The following is a 19,086-nucleotide window of genomic DNA, read 5'->3' as shown; positions in this document are numbered from 1 at the left end:
TACGCTATCTTGGCGGACCGTACGGTCAACTTGAATTCGTATACGTATAATCTGAGTATCACATTCAAATATTCAGTGTCCTGTGTAAGTCTTATGTTTCATAAACAAAAAAAAAAAAAGATTTAAATTATGAACATTTTTTCATTTATCGCCCAACCATCTTGTATACCTTTGATCCTACGTACGTTTTGTACCTTGTAATTGTATGTAGAATTAAGTCTTGAAATCTAAGAAAATGCTACTTCGAACACCACCAAGCAACGATAGAGGGTTTCGAGCTGCGTTTGCGTCTTGTAACTGTAATGTGAACTCTACGATGAATTTTGGACGGGTTCAGACAAGACCAGAGTGCAGGGTCGGCCGATAGCTGCGGTAGTATATGGGGTATTCCATGCCAAATCGCCGAGGTTTCGGCCCGACCCCCTTCGATTTCGCTGAAAATTTTTCATCATTTTCTACCCTACCAAAGACATTTTTCTGAATTTGTTCAGATTTTTTTACCCAACCCAAAAAAAATTACGAATTTTTGGAAAAAACCGCTCTTTTTTTTTAATGCTAGAACTTTTTCAAAAATTGACCGTTTGGGACCTTTTTTTTCAAAAAAATTTTGTTTTTAAATGCAGTTTTCAGAAAAAAATATGAAAAATTTTGCAGATGTCAGGATCTATGAAATATTTCAATATTTAAAAAAAAAAACGGGAGGGGGTGTTTTGATCGCAGTGAGTACTTGACTTCGAGCCAGTGTGCTGCTGTCTTCTGCTTTCAGTTGTGAACAACTATACATGGAAATCAAATTTGGTAAACGTAGAGTCTTAGTGGGGGATGTATACTTCATCCCCTCGTCAGACTCTTAAGTATACTCCGATTACACAGCTATATGCGAAATGCTTGTTCCGAAATACATGTTCAGCGATTTTATATTTGCTGGAGATTATAACCTATCTAATTGCAAGTGGACTCATACAAATGACCATCTCTCACACGAATGTGAGAGATGTGAATCCTAGTGTCTCTCACAGGAACTCCTGTAATATTGTATGCAATGCATGTGACTGCCTAAATTTGAGACAACTCAATGACTTTGTAAATTCGTCAGGAAATACACTTGATCTAATTTTTACCTGGTTTACAAAGGCCACAATTTAAACTAGCATCGATCCACTGAGCAAAATCGTCAAACTACACGAAGCTTTTGACATATTACTATACGGCCCAATGTTTGTACCATTGGTGAAGGAAATATGGGGTTTGAACTTCAGAAAAGGTAACTACGATAACATCAATAAAGGTCTTTGCGAAATTAACTGGGAACCTCTTTCCGAGAACCGCCTTATAGATCATATGTGCAATACTTTTAACCAAAAACTGCAAGAATTAGCTATTGAACATGTGCCACATAAAAAAAAAATGATAACAGGTTTCCTAATTGGTGTAGCAAAAAGCTGATGAGTCTAATCATTCAAAAGAAAACCTCACATCGCAGATTGAGGCAACAAAACTTGAAATGTGACTGCTTAGAATTCGAGCACCTCAGAGCACAAGTGAAACTGCAATTCAAACGCGATAATGCACAATTCCTGTCAAACTTAAGAAAAAACGTAAAAAGGGACCCGAAGAATTCCTTCAAATATGTCAACGATACGAAAAAATTTGGTTATCCAGCATCCACGCATCTAAACGATGTTTCATCTGACCAGAGCGAGAAAATTGCAAACCTTTGTGCAGATTTTTTCGGCAGTGTCTATAGAAAATACTCTCTTGCTGGCTGTAAATTGCCGATCATTTCGCCAAAAAACACACCTGGGACCACTCTTATTCTTGATTTTGATCAACGATATTGAAAACTGCATCAAATTCACCAAGTTTCTACTATTTGCAGATGACCTGAAAATCTACTGCAAAATCAACAGTCCTTCAGAGTTATTCCTACTTCAATACCCCCTTAATAGCGTCTGATAATGGTGCGAAGAGAATGTACTTGCGCCTAATACAAAAAAATTCTACTCGATGTTTTTCTTTAGAAATAATACCGATTCTAGATAAGCAAATGTGGAATACATGCTAGAAAACCAAATCTTAGAAAGAAAAACCGTAGCCAGCGATCTTGGAGTTATTTTCGACTGTCATCTGACGTTCGATCTCCACATAGACCCCGTCAAAGCAAACTCAATGAGGATGTTGTTTTACATACTGAGAACATCGAAACCTTTATCTGATGTTCGATCAATGATCATACTCTATGACACTTTTGTTAGACCAATATTGAACTACGCGTCCGTTATTTGGTCCCCAAAAACGGACGTTAGTAGCAGTAAATTAGAATACGTACAACACCTCTTTCTAAGATTTGCATCCTACAAAACAGAGTCACCCATGTCATTTCTTAATCACAATTATGAAAGAAATAGCCAGCAATTAGGATTCAAGTCTCTCGAAAAAACACGTAAATTCACAGATGCAATGTTTCTATTCAAAATGTTCAACAATTCAATAGACTGCCCTTCAATTTTGAAAATGTATAACTTAAGAGTGCGAAACAGAAGATCGAGACACAATGTACACACATTTGCAATACCGAACCGATATCTAGCCAGATACACCCACAAATCCATCATTATGCGACTGAGTATGTTAGCGAATAGTAACAGCGGTTGGATGGATATCTTCAACCAACCGATCAGTCACTTCAAAGCGGTAGCCAGAGAGGCACTCTAGTTATCGAAATCTTAGTTGAAAACACTCTAGTTTTATACTTTGTTAAATTTTCATACAATATATTGTTTGTTTTTTTTTTTTATATCCTATATTAATGTTATGTATTTTGGGAATATTAAGTTATTTCTGTTGATAGTTATAAATAAATAAATAAATATCCCCCCCCCCCCTTCCCTGCCCATTGCCCTCCTGCCGCTGCAAAAAATTGAAATGTTCACTCGGTCCGTTTTGAAATTCAGAAAAAATTAAGATAAGTTTCCAATTTGTTTTGCGAATTTTTCACGAAATTTCGAGTTGGGCTGTAGATATTTACTAAATTTTCTTTTTTTATTTTGTGAAATTACGATTCTGGGACGATGATTCAGCAGCTGAGTAGTTAGAAGAGTTATTTTTATGATCGTGCGAGTACATTTCCACCTAATTGAATTTGACGTGAAATCATATTTTGGAAAGTTTGATATTGAGGTAAAGATTTCGGTTTGGGATGCAATTGGAGTTAGACGAGTTATAAACAATGACGCAGTGCGTGAAACTGGGTTATTCGAAAGTGTACTTGCGTCAGAGGAACCCCCGGTATGTAAAACCGGGCATTTGAGTTGCGCGCTGCGCCAACGTCGTTTTACCGCATTGTTCAGAAATGGGGCACCTTACGCACGCTCCACAGGTTTCAAAATAAAATAAATCTCGCCATCACCACTTTCAGAGAAAGCTCATAATTTCAGTAGGGGCCCATTAATTGGTTACATACGACTGATTCAAAGTATGATGGAATATCAACTGAAAAACAAACGATCCCACAACCATCAGAGGATTGATGGCTTCATGAGTTTGGTAAAAACTTGTAGGCGAAACAAACACCGTGCTTCCGGATGTAGAAAGAATCATTGAGCCATGGCAGGGATTAATTTCGCGGTAAAGGTTTTACCCGAACGCACCCCGTCACCGATTGGCCGACGCATCGATCCGCGTCGGTGATCACGGGTATATAATGAGGAGCGCCGACCCCGGAGAGTCATTCGACGACTTCCAGTCACAGCAGTAACTGCAGCAGTAACATGGAATCGTTCGGCTTTTTGTTGCTCGCCATGGGCGCCAGCGCTCCAGACCTTGACTTTGTCGCCGACCTTCCCCCGGAGGTTTCGCAAAGGATATTCGGATACCTGGACGCCGGTTCCCTGGTCAAGGCCTCGCGCGTCTCTCGGAGATGGGTGGAAGTCTGCCGGGGTGATCCGAACCTACGGAGACGCGCTCGCCGCCACTTTCGCAGGGCGCTACAGGGGGAAATTCGCCCCGCACCTCGACGACTCCCCAAACAACCGGGGAGAATCGGCGATACTCGTCACCCTAGCTTCAAGCTTGTCCAAGCTCCCATCATGGCTAACAGTAAGCGTACTATTGTAAGTAGGGTTAACCGGACTCCAAAAGCGGGCTCGACTACTAAGAATAGATTAAGAATTTAGGTTATAATTGTAAAATTAAATATCACAAAATTTGATAACGTGTAACTTGATTGAAATAATTATATTAATTTTGATAATACTCTTATGTAAGACTTACGAATGTTTTCGAATGATATTAGCAAATAAACCTCATATTTATTGGATAAACTTCGACCTTCACTGTATTATTCTAAAACCCTGATCTTCTTTGATTTATACGAACTTTTTCCAGCTCGTATTTAATATCATCTGCTTGAAAAACGAGAAATCTGTTCTACCAGTCCTTGCTGTTTCTTCTTGTCCGAAACTTTTTTATTGTACGGTGACCATTGAATACTCAGCGAGCTAGTTTACCCGAAGCTTAGTGTACCTAGTTAGGTGCCTCGTTCTAGAATTGTGACGCGGATGTTTACCCACTCCAATTCCGATCTTTGTTATTTCAATTTGTTTCAAATACTGTAACTATCAGAGAGGATAGATTATTGAAAACATTTAAAATTTGAAGGGAGGACTTCGGTGAAGTTTTTTAGAAATTTCAGTTCTACATATTTTGATTTTTTATTCAGAAACGAAGCAGTAAAAAAAATCTCTCCAGTAATTTTCACCACCACAAACACACTAATACGTATAAATGTACGTTAATAAGAGTTTCTTCTGGCAAATCCTTACCAGAGATGACAAGAAAAATGCTTTCGTTTCATACGTGAATATACCGAGCGATGGAAAGTACTGTAGAAATAAAAATTTCATGTGATTTTCCATTCTCATAATTATACGTTTACTAAGTGTAATACGGATAAAATAAACGTTGTGAAATCGTTTGAAAGCTGTTTGTTTTTTGCATCTACCTGGTGCCTGTACGCAGTTCATTTATGCAACTGTGCATATGTTTGTGTTTATATATTGGCAATAGCGGGTATATTAGCAGGCCGTCGTCAACGGCTTACGAAATGTTAGAAAAAGATAATGCACAAGTAGAATTATATGAAGATATAATGAGGTGAATTGTGCGACTTTTTTTTTTCAACAGAATAAATACATTTCATAGTAGTATACCAAGGGGGGTTCTGAGTACAACCACCTTCTTTACCGACCGAGCCGCTCCGCGCAGCCCAGACGCGAACCCTTTTCCGCGATGACGTCACAGTCCGCCGTACCGGCTTGAGGTCAAAACCGTGCAACCTTACCGACAGTTGTATCGATCGAGGGTCCAAATCGTGCTGTTCTACCGACAATCTTACCGACCGAAGGTCAAAGTTTGTAGTGCTCGCCTGCCAACGGTAGAGGGCGCAGCGGGGGGGGCAAGAACTTTTTTACCGTCCCGCATTCTTTTCCGACGATAGGACCGCTGATGTGTAACATTAACCACTCCGAATTCCTTTTCCACGGTAGGACTGCTGATGTGTAACATCAATCACCCCCCACATTCCTTTCCCACGTTATCAACCACGTGACATTCCAAAATTAATGGTTCCGAGAATTGTTTTTCACTTACTCGGATGTCGGTTTGATATCCAAGGTCGACCGATAGCCGCGGTACATTTAAAGCCATGGATCTGCGGTGTTGGATTACTATCGCTCTGGGAATGCTAAAATGTGCGCGCACATACACAAACATACGTATTTGATATCAGCCCCGTGACATTCCTTACCCTCCACCAAATTTCAAATTATGTGGTGGGGGAACGTTATATAAGCGAAAAGTGAAAACTTCATTGCCAGTCCGAAGCTGTTCTTCTTGCAAATGAAAAGTGCTCTGGAACAACAACGTGAATTGAAGAAACGACTAGAACTGCTCATCAAGAATATTGGAGAAGTAAAACATCTGCTGAAAATCAGATCTGACCTCAATCAACTCCCATGAGATTTTGAGCACATACAACTGGACAGTAACGATTATGGACTTTTCAAAATTGAACGAAGTCGCTCGCCTGGAGACACTTCTGCCCTTGAAAAAGCTTTCGGACCTCGAAGTATACTTCGAATACCGGGTCAGTGGCGTTCGTCGGGTTAAAACGGAATTTGGTGACAAAATCGTTCTGGACTTGGATGACTGTTTCACGATTTTTCTGCCCAACCGACTGACCAAGGCCCTCCACGAAAATGAAGATTTGTTCCAGAAGGTGACGACAGCCAGTAAGGAGATACGGTTGCATCTACGCTATCTTGGCGGACCGTACGGTCAACTTGAATTCGTATACGTATAATCTGAGTATCACATTCAAATATTCAGTGTCCTGTGTAAGTCTTATGTTTCATAAACAAAAAAAAAAAAAGATTTAAATTATGAACATTTTTTCATTTATCGCCCAACCATCTTGTATACCTTTGATCCTACGTACGTTTTGTACCTTGTAATTGTATGTAGAATTAAGTCTTGAAATCTAAGAAAATGCTACTTCGAACACCACCAAGCAACGATAGAGGGTTTCGAGCTGCGTTTGCGTCTTGTAACTGTAATGTGAACTCTACGATGAATTTTGGACGGGTTCAGACAAGACCAGAGTGCAGGGTCGGCCGATAGCTGCGGTAGTATATGGGGTATTCCATGCCAAATCGCCGAGGTTTCGGCCCGACCCCCTTCGATTTCGCTGAAAATTTTTCATCATTTTCTACCCTACCAAAGACATTTTTCTGAATTTGTTCAGATTTTTTCACCCAACCCAAAAAAAATTACGAATTTTTGGAAAAAACCGCTCTTTTTTTTTTAATGCTAGAACTTTTTCAAAAATTGACCGTTTGGGACCTTTTTTTTCAGAAAAATTTTGTTTTTAAATGCAGTTTTCAGAAAAAAATATGAAAAATTTTGCAGATGTCAGGATCTATGAAATATTTCAATATTTAAAAAAAAAAACGGGAGGGGGTGTTTTGATCGCAGTGAGTACTTGACTTCGAGCCAGTGTGCTGCTGTCTTCTGCTTTCAGTTGTGAACAACTATACATGGAAATCAAATTTGGTAAACGTAGAGTCTTAGTGGGGGATGTATACTTCATCCCCTCGTCAGACTCTTAAGTATACTCCGATTACACAGCTATATGCGAAATGCTTGTTCCGAAATACATGTTCAGCGATTTTATATTTGCTGGAGATTATAACCTATCTAATTGCAAGTGGACTCATACAAATGACCATCTCTCACACGAATGTGAGAGATGTGAATCCTAGTGTCTCTCACAGGAACTCCTGTAATATTGTATGCAATGCATGTGACTGCCTAAATTTGAGACAACTCAATGACTTTGTAAATTCGTCAGGAAATACACTTGATCTAATTTTTACCTGGTTTACAAAGGCCACAATTTAAACTAGCATCGATCCACTGAGCAAAATCGTCAAACTACACGAAGCTTTTGACATATTACTATACGGCCCAATGTTTGTACCATTGGTGAAGGAAATATGGGGTTTGAACTTCAGAAAAGGTAACTACGATAACATCAATAAAGGTCTTTGCGAAATTAACTGGGAACCTCTTTCCGAGAACCGCCTTATAGATCATATGTGCAATACTTTTAACCAAAAACTGCAAGAATTAGCTATTGAACATGTGCCACATAAAAAAAAAATGATAACAGGTTTCCTAATTGGTGTAGCAAAAAGCTGATGAGTCTAATCATTCAAAAGAAAACCTCACATCGCAGATTGAGGCAACAAAACTTGAAATGTGACTGCTTAGAATTCGAGCACCTCAGAGCACAAGTGAAACTGCAATTCAAACGCGATAATGCACAATTCCTGTCAAACTTAAGAAAAAACGTAAAAAGGGACCCGAAGAATTCCTTCAAATATGTCAACGATACGAAAAAATTTGGTTATCCAGCATCCACGCATCTAAACGATGTTTCATCTGACCAGAGCGAGAAAATTGCAAACCTTTGTGCAGATTTTTTCGGCAGTGTCTATAGAAAATACTCTCTTGCTGGCTGTAAATTGCCGATCATTTCGCCAAAAAACACACCTGGGACCACTCTTATTCTTGATTTTGATCAACGATATTGAAAACTGCATCAAATTCACCAAGTTTCTACTATTTGCAGATGACCTGAAAATCTACTGCAAAATCAACAGTCCTTCAGAGTTATTCCTACTTCAATACCCCCTTAATAGCGTCTGATAATGGTGCGAAGAGAATGTACTTGCGCCTAATACAAAAAAATTCTACTCGATGTTTTTCTTTAGAAATAATACCGATTCTAGATAAGCAAATGTGGAATACATGCTAGAAAACCAAATCTTAGAAAGAAAAACCGTAGCCAGCGATCTTGGAGTTATTTTCGACTGTCATCTGACGTTCGATCTCCACATAGACCCCGTCAAAGCAAACTCAATGAGGATGTTGTTTTACATACTGAGAACATCGAAACCTTTATCTGATGTTCGATCAATGATCATACTCTATGACACTTTTGTTAGACCAATATTGAACTACGCGTCCGTTATTTGGTCCCCAAAAACGGACGTTAGTAGCAGTAAATTAGAATACGTACAACACCTCTTTCTAAGATTTGCATCCTACAAAACAGAGTCACCCATGTCATTTCTTAATCACAATTATGAAAGAAATAGCCAGCAATTAGGATTCAAGTCTCTCGAAAAAACACGTAAATTCACAGATGCAATGTTTCTATTCAAAATGTTCAACAATTCAATAGACTGCCCTTCAATTTTGAAAATGTATAACTTAAGAGTGCGAAACAGAAGATCGAGACACAATGTACACACATTTGCAATACCGAACCGATATCTAGCCAGATACACCCACAAATCCATCATTATGCGACTGAGTATGTTAGCGAATAGTAACAGCGGTTGGATGGATATCTTCAACCAACCGATCAGTCACTTCAAAGCGGTAGCCAGAGAGGCACTCTAGTTATCGAAATCTTAGTTGAAAACACTCTAGTTTTATACTTTGTTAAATTTTCATACAATATATTGTTTGTTTTTTTTTTTTATATCCTATATTAATGTTATGTATTTTGGGAATATTAAGTTATTTCTGTTGATAGTTATAAATAAATAAATAAATATCCCCCCCCCCCCCTTCCCTGCCCATTGCCCTCCTGCCGCTGCAAAAAATTGAAATGTTCACTCGGTCCGTTTTGAAATTCAGAAAAAATTAAGATAAGTTTCCAATTTGTTTTGCGAATTTTTCACGAAATTTCGAGTTGGGCTGTAGATATTTACTAAATTTTCTTTTTTTATTTTGTGGAATTACGATTCTGGGACGATGATTCGGCAGCTGAGTAGTTAGAAGAGTTATTTTTATGATCGTGCGAGTACATTTCCACCTAATTGAATTTGACGTGAAATCATATTTTGGAAAGTTTGATATTGAGGTAAAGATTTCGGTTTGGGATGCAATTGGAGTTAGACGAGTTATAAACAATGACGCAGTGCGTGAAACTGGGTTATTCGAAAGTGTACTTGCGTCAGAGGAACCCCCGGTATGTAAAACCGGGCATTTGAGTTGCGCGCTGCGCCAACGTCGTTTTACCGCATTGTTCAGAAATGGGGCACCTTACGCACGCTCCACAGGTTTCAAAATAAAATAAATCTCGCCATCACCACTTTCAGAGAAAGCTCATAATTTCAGTAGGGGCCCATTAATTGGTCACATACGACTGATTCAAAGTATGATGGAATATCAACTGAAAAACAAACGATCCCACAACCATCAGAGGATTGATGGCTTCATGAGTTTGGTAAAAACTTGTAGGCGAAACAAACGACGTGCTTCCGGATGTAGAAAGAATCATTGAGCCATGGCAGGGATTAATTTCGCGGTAAAGGTTTTACCCGAACGCACCCCGTCACCGATTGGCCGACGCATCGATCCGCGTCGGTGATCACGGGTATATAATGAGGAGCGCCGACCCCGGAGAGTCATTCGACGACTTCCAGTCACAGCAGTAACTGCAGCAGTAACATGGAATCGTTCGGCTTTTTGTTGCTCGCCATGGGCGCCAGCGCTCCAGACCTGGACTTTGTCGCCGACCTTCCCCCAGAGGTTTCGCAAAGGATATTCGGATACCTGGACGCCGGTTCCCTGGTCAAGGCCTCGCGCGTCTCTCGGAGATGGGTGGAAGTCTGCCGGGGTGATCCGAACCTACGGAGACGCGCTCGCCGCCACTTTCGCAGGGCGCTACAGGGGGAAATTCGCCCCGCACCTCGACGACTCCCCAAACAACCGGGGAGAATCGGCGATACTCGTCACCCTAGCTTCAAGCTTGTCCAAGCTCCCATCATGGCTAACAGTAAGCGTACTATTGTAAGTAGGGTTAACCGGACTCCAAAAGCGGGCTCGACTACTAAGAATAGATTAAGAATTTAGGTTATAATTGTAAAATTAAATATCACAAAATTTGATAACGTGTAACTTGATTGAAATAATTATATTAATTTTGATAATACTCTTATGTAAGACTTACGAATGTTTTCGAATGATATTAGCAAATAAACCTCATATTTATTGGATAAACTTCGACCTTCACTGTATTATTCTAAAACCCTGATCTTCTTTGATTTATACGAACTTTTTCCAGCTCGTATTTAATATCATCTGCTTGAAAAACGAGAAATCTGTTCTACCAGTCCTTGCTGTTTCTTCTTGTCCGAAACTTTTTTATTGTACGGTGACCATTGAATACTCAGCGAGCTAGTTTACCCGAAGCTTAGTGTACCTAGTTAGGTGCCTCGTTCTAGAATTGTGACGCGGATGTTTACCCACTCCAATTCCGATCTTTGTTATTTCAATTTGTTTCAAATACTGTAACTATCAGAGAGGATAGATTATTGAAAACATTTAAAATTTGAAGGGAGGACTTCGGTGAAGTTTTTTAGAAATTTCAGTTCTACATATTTTGATTTTTTATTCAGAAACGAAGCAGTAAAAAAAATCTCTCCAGTAATTTTCACCACCACAAACACACTAATACGTATAAATGTACGTTAATAAGAGTTTCTTCTGGCAAATCCTTACCAGAGATGACAAGAAAAATGCTTTCGTTTCATACGTGAATATACCGAGCGATGGAAAGTACTGTAGAAATAAAAATTTCATGTGATTTTCCATTCTCATAATTATACGTTTACTAAGTGTAATACGGATAAAATAAACGTTGTGAAATCGTTTGAAAGCTGTTTGTTTTTTGCATCTACCTGGTGCCTGTACGCAGTTCATTTATGCAACTGTGCATATGTTTGTGTTTATATATTGGCAATAGCGGGTATATTAGCAGGCCGTCGTCAACGGCTTACGAAATGTTAGAAAAAGATAATGCACAAGTAGAATTATATGAAGATATAATGAGGTGAATTGTGCGACTTTTTTTTTTCAACAGAATAAATACATTTCATAGTAGTATACCAAGGGGGGTTCTGAGTACAACCACCTTCTTTACCGACCGAGCCGCTCCGCGCAGCCCAGACGCGAACCCTTTTCCGCGATGACGTCACAGTCCGCCGTACCGGCTTGAGGTCAAAACCGTGCAACCTTACCGACAGTTGTATCGATCGAGGGTCCAAATCGTGCTGTTCTACCGACAATCTTACCGACCGAAGGTCAAAGTTTGTAGTGCTCGCCTGCCAACGGTAGAGGGCGCAGCGGGGGGGGCAAGAACTTTTTTACCGTCCCGCATTCTTTTCCGACGATAGGACCGCTGATGTGTAACATTAACCACTCCGAATTCCTTTTCCACGGTAGGACTGCTGATGTGTAACATCAATCACCCCCCACATTCCTTTCCCACGTTATCAACCACGTGACATTCCAAAATTAATGGTTCCGAGAATTGTTTTTCACTTACTCGGATGTCGGTTTGATATCCAAGGTCGACCGATAGCCGCGGTACATTTAAAGCCATGGATCTGCGGTGTTGGATTACTATCGCTCTGGGAATGCTAAAATGTGCGCGCACATACACAAACATACGTATTTGATATCAGCCCCGTGACATTCCTTACCCTCCACCAAATTTCAAATTATGTGGTGGGGGAACGTTATATAAGCGAAAAGTGAAAACTTCATTGCCAGTCCGAAGCTGTTCTTCTTGCAAATGAAAAGTGCTCTGGAACAACAACGTGAATTGAAGAAACGACTAGAACTGCTCATCAAGAATATTGGAGAAGTAAAACATCTGCTGAAAATCAGATCTGACCTCAATCAACTCCCAAGAGACTTTGAGCACATACAACTGGACAGTAACGATTATGGACTTTTCAAAATTGAACGAAGTCGCTCGCCTGGAGACACTTCTGCCCTTGAAAAAGCTTTCGGACCTCGAAGTATACTTCGAATACCGGGTCAGTGGCGTTCGTCGGGTTAAAACGGAATTTGGTGACAAAATCGTTCTGGACTTGGATGACTGTTTCACGATTTTTCTGCCCAACCGACTGACCAAGGCCCTCCACGAAAATGAAGATTTGTTCCAGAAGGTGACGACAGCCAGTAAGGAGATACGGTTGCATCTACGCTATCTTGGCGGACCGTACGGTCAACTTGAATTCGTATACGTATAATCTGAGTATCACATTCAAATATTCAGTGTCCTGTGTAAGTCTTATGTTTCATAAACAAAAAAAAAAAAAGATTTAAATTATGAACATTTTTTCATTTATCGCCCAACCATCTTGTATACCTTTGATCCTACGTACGTTTTGTACCTTGTAATTGTATGTAGAATTAAGTCTTGAAATCTAAGAAAATGCTACTTCGAACACCACCAAGCAACGATAGAGGGTTTCGAGCTGCGTTTGCGTCTTGTAACTGTAATGTGAACTCTACGATGAATTTTGGACGGGTTCAGACAAGACCAGAGTGCAGGGTCGGCCGATAGCTGCGGTAGTATATGGGGTATTCCATGCCAAATCGCCGAGGTTTCGGCCCGACCCCCTTCGATTTCGCTGAAAATTTTTCATCATTTTCTACCCTACCAAAGACATTTTTCTGAATTTGTTCAGATTTTTTTACCCAACCCAAAAAAAATTACGAATTTTTGGAAAAAACCGCTCTTTTTTTTTTAATGCTAGAACTTTTTCAAAAATTGACCGTTTGGGACCTTTTTTTTCAAAAAAATTTTGTTTTTAAATGCAGTTTTCAGAAAAAAATATGAAAAATTTTGCAGATGTCAGGATCTATGAAATATTTCAATATTTAAAAAAAAAAACGGGAGGGGGTGTTTTGATCGCAGTGAGTACTTGACTTCGAGCCAGTGTGCTGCTGTCTTCTGCTTTCAGTTGTGAACAACTATACATGGAAATCAAATTTGGTAAACGTAGAGTCTTAGTGGGGGATGTATACTTCATCCCCTCGTCAGACTCTTAAGTATACTCCGATTACACAGCTATATGCGAAATGCTTGTTCCGAAATACATGTTCAGCGATTTTATATTTGCTGGAGATTATAACCTATCTAATTGCAAGTGGACTCATACAAATGACCATCTCTCACACGAATGTGAGAGATGTGAATCCTAGTGTCTCTCACAGGAACTCCTGTAATATTGTATGCAATGCATGTGACTGCCTAAATTTGAGACAACTCAATGACTTTGTAAATTCGTCAGGAAATACACTTGATCTAATTTTTACCTGGTTTACAAAGGCCACAATTTAAACTAGCATCGATCCACTGAGCAAAATCGTCAAACTACACGAAGCTTTTGACATATTACTATACGGCCCAATGTTTGTACCATTGGTGAAGGAAATATGGGGTTTGAACTTCAGAAAAGGTAACTACGATAACATCAATAAAGGTCTTTGCGAAATTAACTGGGAACCTCTTTCCGAGAACCGCCTTATAGATCATATGTGCAATACTTTTAACCAAAAACTGCAAGAATTAGCTATTGAACATGTGCCACATAAAAAAAAAATGATAACAGGTTTCCTAATTGGTGTAGCAAAAAGCTGATGAGTCTAATCATTCAAAAGAAAACCTCACATCGCAGATTGAGGCAACAAAACTTGAAATGTGACTGCTTAGAATTCGAGCACCTCAGAGCACAAGTGAAACTGCAATTCAAACGCGATAATGCACAATTCCTGTCAAACTTAAGAAAAAACGTAAAAAGGGACCCGAAGAATTCCTTCAAATATGTCAACGATACGAAAAAATTTGGTTATCCAGCATCCACGCATCTAAACGATGTTTCATCTGACCAGAGCGAGAAAATTGCAAACCTTTGTGCAGATTTTTTCGGCAGTGTCTATAGAAAATACTCTCTTGCTGGCTGTAAATTGCCGATCATTTCGCCAAAAAACACACCTGGGACCACTCTTATTCTTGATTTTGATCAACGATATTGAAAACTGCATCAAATTCACCAAGTTTCTACTATTTGCAGATGACCTGAAAATCTACTGCAAAATCAACAGTCCTTCAGAGTTATTCCTACTTCAATACCCCCTTAATAGCGTCTGATAATGGTGCGAAGAGAATGTACTTGCGCCTAATACAAAAAAATTCTACTCGATGTTTTTCTTTAGAAATAATACCGATTCTAGATAAGCAAATGTGGAATACATGCTAGAAAACCAAATCTTAGAAAGAAAAACCGTAGCCAGCGATCTTGGAGTTATTTTCGACTGTCATCTGACGTTCGATCTCCACATAGACCCCGTCAAAGCAAACTCAATGAGGATGTTGTTTTACATACTGAGAACATCGAAACCTTTATCTGATGTTCGATCAATGATCATACTCTATGACACTTTTGTTAGACCAATATTGAACTACGCGTCCGTTATTTGGTCCCCAAAAACGGACGTTAGTAGCAGTAAATTAGAATACGTACAACACCTCTTTCTAAGATTTGCATCCTACAAAACAGAGTCACCCATGTCATTTCTTAATCACAATTATGAAAGAAATAGCCAGCAATTAGGATTCAAGTCTCTCGAAAAAACACGTAAATTCACAGATGCAATGTTTCTATTCAAAATGTTCAACAATTCAATAGACTGCCCTTCAATTTTGAAAATGTATAACTTAAGAGTGCGAAACAGAAGATCGAGACACAATGTACACACATTTGCAATACCGAACCGATATCTAGCCAGATACACCCACAAATCCATCATTATGCGACTGAGTATGTTAGCGAATAGTAACAGCGGTTGGATGGATATCTTCAACCAACCGATCAGTCACTTCAAAGCGGTAGCCAGAGAGGCACTCTAGTTATCGAAATCTTAGTTGAAAACACTCTAGTTTTATACTTTGTTAAATTTTCATACAATATATTGTTTGTTTTTTTTTTTTATATCCTATATTAATGTTATGTATTTTGGGAATATTAAGTTATTTCTGTTGATAGTTATAAATAAATAAATAAATATCCCCCCCCCCCCCCCTTCCCTGCCCATTGCCCTCCTGCCGCTGCAAAAAATTGAAATGTTCACTCGGTCCGTTTTGAAATTCAGAAAAAATTAAGATAAGTTTCCAATTTGTTTTGCGAATTTTTCACGAAATTTCGAGTTGGGCTGTAGATATTTACTAAATTTTCTTTTTTTATTTTGTGAAATTACGATTCTGGGACGATGATTCGGCAGCTGAGTAGTTAGAAGAGTTATTTTTATGATCGTGCGAGTACATTTCCACCTAATTGAATTTGACGTGAAATCATATTTTGGAAAGTTTGATATTGAGGTAAAGATTTCGGTTTGGGATGCAATTGGAGTTAGACGAGTTATAAACAATGACGCAGTGCGTGAAACTGGGTTATTCGAAAGTGTACTTGCGTCAGAGGAACCCCCGGTATGTAAAACCGGGCATTTGAGTTGCGCGCTGCGCCAACGTCGTTTTACCGCATTGTTCAGAAATGGGGCACCTTACGCACGCTCCACAGGTTTCAAAATAAAATAAATCTCGCCATCACCACTTTCAGAGAAAGCTCATAATTTCAGTAGGGGCCCATTAATTGGTTACATACGACTGATTCAAAGTATGATGGAATATCAACTGAAAAACAAACGATCCCACAACCATCAGAGGATTGATGGCTTCATGAGTTTGGTAAAAACTTGTAGGCGAAACAAACACCGTGCTTCCGGATGTAGAAAGAATCATTGAGCCATGGCAGGGATTAATTTCGCGGTAAAGGTTTTACCCGAACGCACCCCGTCACCGATTGGCCGACGCATCGATCCGCGTCGGTGATCACGGGTATATAATGAGGAGCGCCGACCCCGGAGAGTCATTCGACGACTTCCAGTCACAGCAGTAACTGCAGCAGTAACATGGAATCGTTCGGCTTTTTGTTGCTCGCCATGGGCGCCAGCGCTCCAGACCTTGACTTTGTCGCCGACCTTCCCCCGGAGGTTTCGCAAAGGATATTCGGATACCTGGACGCCGGTTCCCTGGTCAAGGCCTCGCGCGTCTCTCGGAGATGGGTGGAAGTCTGCCGGGGTGATCCGAACCTACGGAGACGCGCTCGCCGCCACTTTCGCAGGGCGCTACAGGGGGAAATTCGCCCCGCACCTCGACGACTCCCCAAACAACCGGGGAGAATCGGCGATACTCGTCACCCTAGCTTCAAGCTTGTCCAAGCTCCCATCATGGCTAACAGTAAGCGTACTATTGTAAGTAGGGTTAACCGGACTCCAAAAGCGGGCTCGACTACTAAGAATAGATTAAGAATTTAGGTTATAATTGTAAAATTAAATATCACAAAATTTGATAACGTGTAACTTGATTGAAATAATTATATTAATTTTGATAATACTCTTATGTAAGACTTACGAATGTTTTCGAATGATATTAGCAAATAAACCTCATATTTATTGGATAAACTTCGACCTTCACTGTATTATTCTAAAACCCTGATCTTCTTTGATTTATACGAACTTTTTCCAGCTCGTATTTAATATCATCTGCTTGAAAAACGAGAAATCTGTTCTACCAGTCCTTGCTGTTTCTTCTTGTCCGAAACTTTTTTATTGTACGGTGACCATTGAATACTCAGCGAGCTAGTTTACCCGAAGCTTAGTGTACCTAGTTAGGTGCCTCGTTCTAGAATTGTGACGCGGATGTTTACCCACTCCAATTCCGATCTTTGTTATTTCAATTTGTTTCAAATACTGTAACTATCAGAGAGGATAGATTATTGAAAACATTTAAAATTTGAAGGGAGGACTTCGGTGAAGTTTTTTAGAAATTTCAGTTCTACATATTTTGATTTTTTATTCAGAAACGAAGCAGTAAAAAAAATCTCTCCAGTAATTTTCACCACCACAAACACACTAATACGTATAAATGTACGTTAATAAGAGTTTCTTCTGGCAAATCCTTACCAGAGATGACAAGAAAAATGCTTTCGTTTCATACGTGAATATACCGAGCGATGGAAAGTACTGTAGAAATAAAAATTTCATGTGATTTTCCATTCTCATAATTATACGTTTACTAAGTGTAATACGGATAAAATAAACGTTGTGAAATCGTTTGAAAGCTGTTTGTTTTTTGCATCTACCTGGTGCCTGTACGCAGTTCATTTATGCAACTGTGCATATGTTTGTGTTTATATATTGGCAATAGCGGGTATATTAGCAGGCCGTCGTCAACGGCTTACGAAATGTTAGAAAAAGATAATGCACAAGTAGAATTATATGAAGATATAATGAGGTGAATTGTGCGACTTTTTTTTTTCAACAGAATAAATACATTTCATAGTAGTATACCAAGGGGGGTTCTGAGTACAACCACCTTCTTTACCGACCGAGCCGCTCCGCGCAGCCCAGACGCGAACCCTTTTCCGCGATGACGTCACAGTCCGCCGTACCGGCTTGAGGTCAAAACCGTGCAACCTTACCGACAGTTGTATCGATCGAGGGTCCAAATCGTGCTGTTCTACCGACAATCTTACCGACCGAAGGTCAAAGTTTGTAGTGCTCGCCTGCCAACGGTAGAGGGCGCAGCGGGGGGGGCAAGAACTTTTTTACCGTCCCGCATTCTTTTCCGACGATAGGACCGCTGATGTGTAACATTAACCACTCCGAATTCCTTTTCCACGGTAGGACTGCTGATGTGTAACATCAATCACCCCCCACATTCCTTTCCCACGTTATCAACCACGTGACATTCCAAAATTAATGGTTCCGAGAATTGTTTTTCACTTACTCGGATGTCGGTTTGATATCCAAGGTCGACCGATAGCCGCGGTACATTTAAAGCCATGGATCTGCGGTGTTGGATTACTATCGCTCTGGGAATGCTAAAATGTGCGCGCACATACACAAACATACGTATTTGATATCAGCCCCGTGACATTCCTTACCCTCCGCCAAATTTCAAATTATGTGGTGGGAGAACGTTATATAAGCGAAAAGTGAAAACTTCATTGCCAGTCCGAAGCTGTTCTTCTTGCAAATGAAAAGTGCTCTGGAACAACAACGTAAATTGAAGAAACGACTAGAACTGCTCATCAAGAATATTGGAGAAGTAAAACATCTGCTGAAAATCAGATCTGACCTCAATCAACTCCCATGAGATTTTGAGCACATACAACTGGACAGTAACGATTATGGACTTTTCAAAATTGAACGAAGTCGCTCGCCTGGAGACACTTCTGCCCTTGAAAAAGCTTTCGGACCTCGAAGTATACTTCGAATACCGGGTCAGTGGCGTTCGTCGGGTTAAAACGGAATTTGGTGACAAAATCGTTCTGGACTTGGATGACTGTTTCACGATTTTTCTGCCCAACCGACTGACCAAGGCCCTCCACGAAAATGAAGATTTGTTCCAGAAGGTGACGACAGCCAGTAAGGAGATACGGTTGCATCTACGCTATCTTGGCGGACCGTACGGTCAACTTGAATTCGTATACGTATAATCTGAGTATCACATTCAAATATTCAGTGTCCTGTGTAAGTCTTATGTTTCATAAACAAAAAAAAAAAAGAGATTGAAATTATGAATATTTTTTCATT

Source organism: Neodiprion virginianus, chromosome 5 (assembly GCF_021901495.1).
Source record: "Neodiprion virginianus isolate iyNeoVirg1 chromosome 5, iyNeoVirg1.1, whole genome shotgun sequence".
Taxonomy (NCBI): domain Eukaryota; kingdom Metazoa; phylum Arthropoda; class Insecta; order Hymenoptera; family Diprionidae; genus Neodiprion; species Neodiprion virginianus.
Note: the sequence above shows the minus strand (reverse complement) of the source record.